Below are 7,740 nucleotides of genomic sequence, written 5' to 3'. Positions count from 1 at the left end.
ATAACAAACAACAAAAATTCATATATTAAAGAAAGCATCCATGATTTCTATTGAAGGAAGTATAATTAGTTGACCAAATTAGAAAATTTCATCAAGTTACATGAAGAAATGTGATTTGTTGCATGAGACAAAATGGTTTGATGTGACTTCTACCATCACGCCTCCTCAAAACATATTAAATAAGACTAAATTACTTCTCAAAGGACATCAATCACATCTATTCATAGTTACACACCATAATCAATCCCTTAAGGAGCCTTGTCATAGCCAAGAAGGGTTGTATTGATCCACAATTATCAAGATAAAGAAATGCATGCACATCTAGACTCAAATAGAGATACTATCACACTAAGATCATCACATAAAAAAGATGGATAATAATTAGAGATGGTGATAATCATATTTGAAAATTCATAAAGAGATTTCCATAAATAGAGATTGCATCAATAATTCATTTACCCATTCATACATTCTCAAGGTATAACTGACTTCTCTTCAAATAGGTCATCATATCAGGATTATTGTTTGGATCAAACATTGTCCTCATCCAATCCATATAGGATTGATTCATAAAAATATCCAAATATCTATCTTATAAAATCAAATATTTCATTTTCAACTCATTCAATCTATAAAGAGATGAATAAGAAACATATCAAACTTCTTGCCATCCTAAATTTAATTCTATTATCCTAAGAGCATTATTGATATTACTGAAATTGACATAACAAATATAATTGGTTATATAAATTTATCTCCATTATCTAAAGTATTATAGATATAAGGTTTATGTAGCTGATATTTGTTTGATCTAGATAACATCCACCAATGGTAAATAGTTAGCCTCTCATATGAGATTCTTGGGTTCGAGTCTCCTTGAACTTAACTCATAATAATAATAATAATTAATTTCAACAAATAATAAAATAATGAATAAACTAGACTTTAGCCCATTATCTAGAAAAAAAATTTGGTCATATTATGAAAAGTGAGGATATAAGACAAGTGTTGAAGTTCTTCAACTGTTTCACTTACCTATCTATCCCCCTAAAGCATAAAATAATTACAAGGATGCATAGTTATGGCTATAAAAAGTTGGCAAGAAAGAAAGTGTATTAAGATTTGATGATTTTGAAATCCTTCTTACTAAGGACACGAAGAGGAAGAATCATGAAACTTTATTGGGAGACACTTTCATAAAAAAAAAAGGGGGCAAATCACAAGGAGGTAATTATTACTAGGGAGGAATGTTCTAATGACTGTTGGACTTCACATTCAACAATAACCACATTATCTATCATCTTGAATCCATTTATAGAGTGTCACAATGTCTATATAAAGTGCCACAATGTATATATAGAGTTTTATAATGTCTATGACCTTACTTTTTTTTGAGAGTTTATTTTCAACACTATGGACTATGGAAGCTTCCCATGCTATTCACACTATAAAACTTACAAAATATAATGTTCAATCATAATTGAACTATAATTTTTAACCACATGCAAGAAAACTAAATTAGATGAATTTGAATCAATTTTTAGAGGAAAATTCCCAATTTTAAATTTGTTTTCCATTTACTTGCAAGGCTTTTAAGCAAATGTTGCAGTCAATTTTATAGAAACTTGTCAGTAAGTTATTGTGTGACTTGCCTAGTGAAGAGGATATCAAGTTTTGAAAGGACTAGACTTATTTTCAAACTAAGATCCTGAAATTCTATTTATATCTCTAAATTTCTTAAATAGGAAATAGTTTTAAAAGTATTTACAAGACATAAATAATGCCTTGGACTCTTCAGCGCTACCTTGAATACTTAGAGGATTGCTCCAATTCTATAAACCCTATAAATTTCTCTATAATTTAGCTTCTCACCTCTTCAAACTAACCAAACGTTCATATTTAAACTCAAACCTAAATTATCAGAGTGCTTATGATTAAAATTCTTAAGGGTTGATTGTTCAAGATTCAATGATATCATGAACATCAGAAACAAACTTTCATTATCTCATCAAAGTAGACATATCATACTTCTTCAATCTTTGTATGAATACTTACATGTACACTATATACTTCACCATTTACATAATATTTTGAGACCTAAAAGATTATAAAGACATGGTCACACCCTATGATTTATATTATTTAATAGGAAACTTTAAAGGAAAAAGAAAACTAAATATATATTTTTGTAAAGCATACTCACTTCTAATGATTCTCCAGATGTGCCAGAAATATCTACACTTGATTATTTTTCTCTAGTGTTAAGAAAGGGGATGGGCGTCAAAGGTAGCAAAGGAGCTTCTTCAAGGAGTTTTATAGCTTTTGAGACTTTTTTACTCTTTAGAAGCTGCAAAAATTGACCCTTTAGATCACTAGGAGGTATAGATAGACTATGAGTTATAAGACTAGGAGAGGTGGAGGCAATGGAGATGCAAGCTTTGGGATTATTGATCCATGCTTTTGTATGATTGAATTCACTTGACTCTTCTTACCCATAAAAGGTGTTGAATGAGTTATATTAGATATGTTAGAAGACTTTTAAGGGCTTTGCTAAATCAATAGGTGGCTTGGGAAGCTCATATAGTGTGGTTTTGTAGGGTGAAGATAGATTAAGAGGTGAGACATTGGGAGAGAATTTTGATGGACCACCATGACAAGATATTGAGGAATGAAGGATAGGGCTAGATTTGAAGGAAGATTATATATGCTTAGATGTCAATGGGCCACTACCAAGTATACTTGACTAATTATACCACAACTTGCTTGTCAATGGACCTAAAACAACATGTTGTTTGATTCTCTTAGAATCAAAAGCATTTTCAATGTCAAACCTTACCATAGGTATCCTTTGAACTGAAGCTGGCATAGGTAATGTGTTTACTCGAATGCCCATATTTGGTTCTTTGGAAGTGGTTGACCTCTTGATATATGATTTTGACTCAATATGTGAGTAGTACAAAGGTTTTTAGCTAATTCAACAAGATTCAACCCATTCTTTTTTAATCCTATATATTGAATATTGGATTGTGATAATGGAGATGTATGCCACAAAGAGCCAATAGTCTTAGTTCCACCTATTGTCCCTGATCCCATTTCAAAATTAATTCCTCTACCAATTGTATTCCCACTTCCACCACCAACCAGAACTGGCAGAGCATAAGTGTGCCAAGGGTGTTGATTTACTACCAATCATTGGATGCCTAGTAGTACTAAGTCTATACTCAACCTCTTTGGGTCTTGCCTATGCACACAAACATATTCATGTTACAAATCACTCCAAAAATTCAATCATCTTAAATTTGTTGCTTACTCTAACAAACAAAATATAGCAAGGATTTAATAATAACAATGTAGATAATAAAGAAAAAATTAATATCCTCATGGAAAATTGGAATTGAACTAAAATTTGTCAAAGATAGCTTGCTACTACCACTCTGATTGGTGGACTTTCAAATTGTTAAATTCTAAGAGAATATCAGGAACTTGTAATTTATGGACAAAAATGTGTTGAAGCATGTATGAATATAAGAGAAAGAAGAGCATAAACATATAACATGGACATGTATTCTTTGAAATGTAAGCAAAGTAGAACTATTGAAGTATAACATGCCTCATTGTGCACTCTTGATATTGCCAAAGTTGATAGAAAATTTTTTAATTGTGAATAATGATATATTATATTATCAAAGTAGCAAAGGAATTTCATATTCATGACAGTTGGTTTTCAAAGTACAATATAGTACACAGGTTGAAGAAGAAAAGTATCCTAAACTAAAAATCACTATATGAAAATTATGCATTTTATCCCACAAGAACTTCAACATTGGAACAACTAATTTTGAAGTTTACTAAAACCAAATAGGGCATAACATTTATCTAGAAAAGAGATAACAAAATTTCATTAAAATATAGCATATGCCCTATTGTATCTATTGACTATGGATGTCTATTTTCTTTTCTTTGTAAGATTACCTATAGCATTTAACTATGAGTAAATATAAAATAAAATGTTTCTAGAACTATGCATTCTACTTGGAATTTGCTAATAAAAATAGTTATAAGGAAGATCTCTTTTTCACTATTCTATGAAATTCTACATAAATATCCTTAGCATTTTGTCATTCTTCACTTTCCAAGTTGGATCAAATAGATTGTTAAAGATGTGATTCCATGTCTAAGCTTTTCCTTGAAGACTAGACTCCCAAACATGAATCTAAAGAGAATTTTGTCTACATGGTCAATCTATAATGTAGCATCCTCACATAATTTCATAAATTTAAGTCATTAAAATTTGAAGTTCATGAAGAAAACTAGAAAATAGTAAGATCTCTATCTTGTTATACTAAAAGCTCTACATAAATATCCTTTAGTATTTTCTCATTCTTCCCTTCCCAAGATGGATGAGATAGATTGATATAGATGTGAATCCATGTCTAAAATTTTAGTTAATGACTAGACTCCCAAGCATGGAACTTATAAAAACAAAATTTTGTCTATAGTGTGAATCTACAATGCAACATCTTTACATAATTATATAGATTTATGCCAATAAAATTTTCAATTCATGAAGCAAATTGAAAAATAATAAAATGACCATGCCCATGCTTGGAATTCATGATAATCATAGTTTTAACATCAAAGACTCAATGAAGAACTTGACTAGAAATTACTAGCCAGACAAATTTGAATTATCAATTGCACAAAAAATTAATCTTAAGATAAATCTTTTTATTTCTTCATTTATATTTTATAGTATCCTCCTTCCAAGTAAGGGAGTGCTTAAATACCTCTGATTGGGTAGCTTCAACTTGTAAAGATGAACACAAAGAAGATGACTCAAATTTGTCTAACAACAAAATATGATTGCTATATAAAAGTACATCAGAACCAAATCAAGTATATGATAACTAGAATACAAACAATAGCATTCTTTGGATAATTATATTTGACATTAAGACAATTAACAAAAAAGACCTTGATATCAAGCATACAACTAAAAATAGCCATTAATACAGATCCATTAAGTCAAAGATTTGCCTACATAAAATTGAAATATTCCAACTAAATAAGCTAGTCCTTTCGATTGAAAGCATTTTGAATGGAAAAAACTATTAAACTATAATTGTATTTTAACAAGATTCTACAAAGCTATGATGAGTGTGAATCTCGCTTTATCTTTAGTAGAAATATCATAACATCTTAAAATCCATTCAAAAATAATCTCATGTCTGAATTTCATAGGATAAACATGTTCAAATAGGAATAAAGTAAGGATTTATAGTAGACCCCTTTTTATGTTTAAAAAAAAGAGAAATGCAATGTACCTCCATGGAATTATCAAAATTGGTGGTAGATTCATCATATTCTGGATAGAATTCATAATTCACTTCTCCATTATCTTCCACTAGCTCATTAAGTTGATATTCAATACACTACTCTTCAACAATATTCTTTACATGAGGTTCAAGTGCCTCAAGAGTAGCAAGCCCCTTTCTATATAAATTCAACTATTCCATTGAGAAAAGGAAAGAATTGGTGAGAAAGGTACTATAGATTGATTTATAGAAACTTAAAAGGATAGAGTGAGGGAAGAGTGCAAGCATTGTAGTTATAAACTTGAGTGATATAGTGATGAGTAACTTGAGTTAAAATACTATGAGATTACCCTTGCTTCAAAGACTTCAATTGAAAAACAAGCAGTATCACCTCATTCTCATAGTCCTCTTTAGCTAATTGTGAATGTTCAAAGGTAAATATTTCCCCTTTACTAGTCTTAGATTTTCCTTTTGCTCTCTCTACTTGCATATGCTCATATGCTTGTCTGAAATGGATAATATACTCATAAAAATATATTTCTCTAATAGTACTACTTAACATAAAGGGGGGGGGGAGGGGGAGCGATAAAGAATAAATAAACTACTATCTACGTTTTTGCATCACAATGCTCTTTCAATTCCTGCAACCAGACATAGAAATGTGAGGAGTAAGGACATAAGTTAACTATACTTATGTAGTATAATAGATTTAGAAGATACTCTGAAAAAATAATAATATTAGATTTATCACTTTTATGTTTCATATATGTTCTATGAGGAAAGCTTCATCCTTAAAAGCATTTTTTGTGGAAAAACAATGATCAAGTAACTAAGATCATTAGTTCAAACTTTTAGGTCCATCGTGCTAATATTGTAGTATTGTTCTCATTTCACTAAATTGGGAAAAAGCTATGTCATTAAGTCCAATGCTTTCCCCCTCCCTTCATTTTATTTTTTATTTTTGTGTAGAGAGATTAGGCAGCAAGTGGGAAAGATAGAGGTGGGGTGAGAAGGGAAACAAACATGAAAATGTTAAAAAAGCATTCCTTGAAACCCTAGATCCATATTTCATTAGGAAAATAGCATGGGATTGGGAAGAACAAAGATCAAGGGATGGTGAAGCATCCTTATGGAACATATCTTTTGACTAGAGTTTGAAGCATGATTACTTGTTACTTGAGTACCAACCTTTATGTAAAAGCAATAGATTGGATCTTGTAGACCTGTGTGCTAGAAAATGAGACTGCAAGAAGCATGGGTTAACAAACAAACACTAGTTTAAAAACCTTCAACATGCATCAAGCATTCACCAAAATGAAAGGAATAAATATCAACCAGTGCTTGTTTGGGTTTTGCCACCCTAAGAAACCAACAAATCCAACCTTCCAACCACCTCTACAACTCAACAAAGGCACCCATGAGAGGCCCTGTTGGTGTGTTAAGATGGAGGGTATGTTTGGTGTGCTCTCCCAAATACAACAATGGAGTTAATCTCTTAAATGAGTGAGTGCAAGTGTGCATGCATGTAAGATATGAATCTAGATTAAATGAGATGAAGAATACCTCACAAAATGGCTATGGAGAGAGCCATTCTTGAAGGCATTCAAGGATGAAGATGACATGCAACAAAAGAACTAACTAGATTTGAAAACTATGATAAAAATGCAAGCTAAAATGAAACTACAAATGCATGTAGAAACTAGATTAATAATGCATGATGCAAACTAAATCAGCTACCAAATTGTTAGTATGATTCTAGAAACCTCTATGAAAATCAAACTACAATGCAAAACCCTTAGCATAAAGATTCTAAGCTCAAAATGGCATGATAACAATGCAATAACAGGAGATGCAAATGCTTGAGACAAGCCCTCTATTTATAGGCTTGAGGGAGGGCTTGGTGAGGTGGCCTCCATATAGGTGCCACAAGGGAGACACATGGGCTAAAGGACAAGCCATGCAAAAGCCAAAAAAAGCTTTTAATGTTTGTGGGGGACAAATTTGTAAGAGGTGTAAGAGGCATAAATGAAGTGGAAGGTTTATTGGATCAAGAGCTTTTCACACATGTATGCGCAAACTCTTAAGAGTTAACAGCTATTTTAAAAAAAGGATTTAAGCTAATAAAGTGAGATTAAGTAATGGGTAGGCATAGGAGGATGAAAATGACGGTTATACGCTAGGCTCTAGGTTAGGCTTAAGATTAAATTAAATGAGATTTAATTTAATCATGAGTTTAGAGGAATTAATGGACTGTGAGGATTTAAATAAATAAAATTTATTTAAAAAGGGGGAGACATGGAGGATCATTTGTTAAATTAATTTAACACATTAAGGCTAGGAGTATTTAAATTAAATTTAAATACTTAGGAGAATGAACTCATTTAATTAAAATAATTTAATTAAATAAGTAGAAGAATGTGAGCAA

The 7,740-nt window shown here is 31.1% G+C and overlaps 1 pseudogene; it reads right to left on the bottom strand.

Annotated features, from left to right (window-relative positions):
* Positions 1-2,022: 2,022 nt before the first annotated feature.
* Positions 2,023-6,176, bottom strand: LOC149560886 (uncharacterized protein At2g33490-like; annotated as a pseudogene).
* Between the last annotated feature and the right edge of the window lie 1,564 nt (positions 6,177-7,740).

This window comes from Cupressus sempervirens, chromosome 4 (genome assembly GCF_028749045.1).
Source record: "Cupressus sempervirens isolate cs-2001-9-10 chromosome 4, ASM2874904v1, whole genome shotgun sequence".
NCBI classification, from domain to species: Eukaryota; Viridiplantae; Streptophyta; class Pinopsida; order Cupressales; family Cupressaceae; genus Cupressus; species Cupressus sempervirens.
The sequence above is the reverse complement of the archived record's forward strand: the minus strand, read 5'-3'. Positions and strand labels throughout refer to the sequence as shown.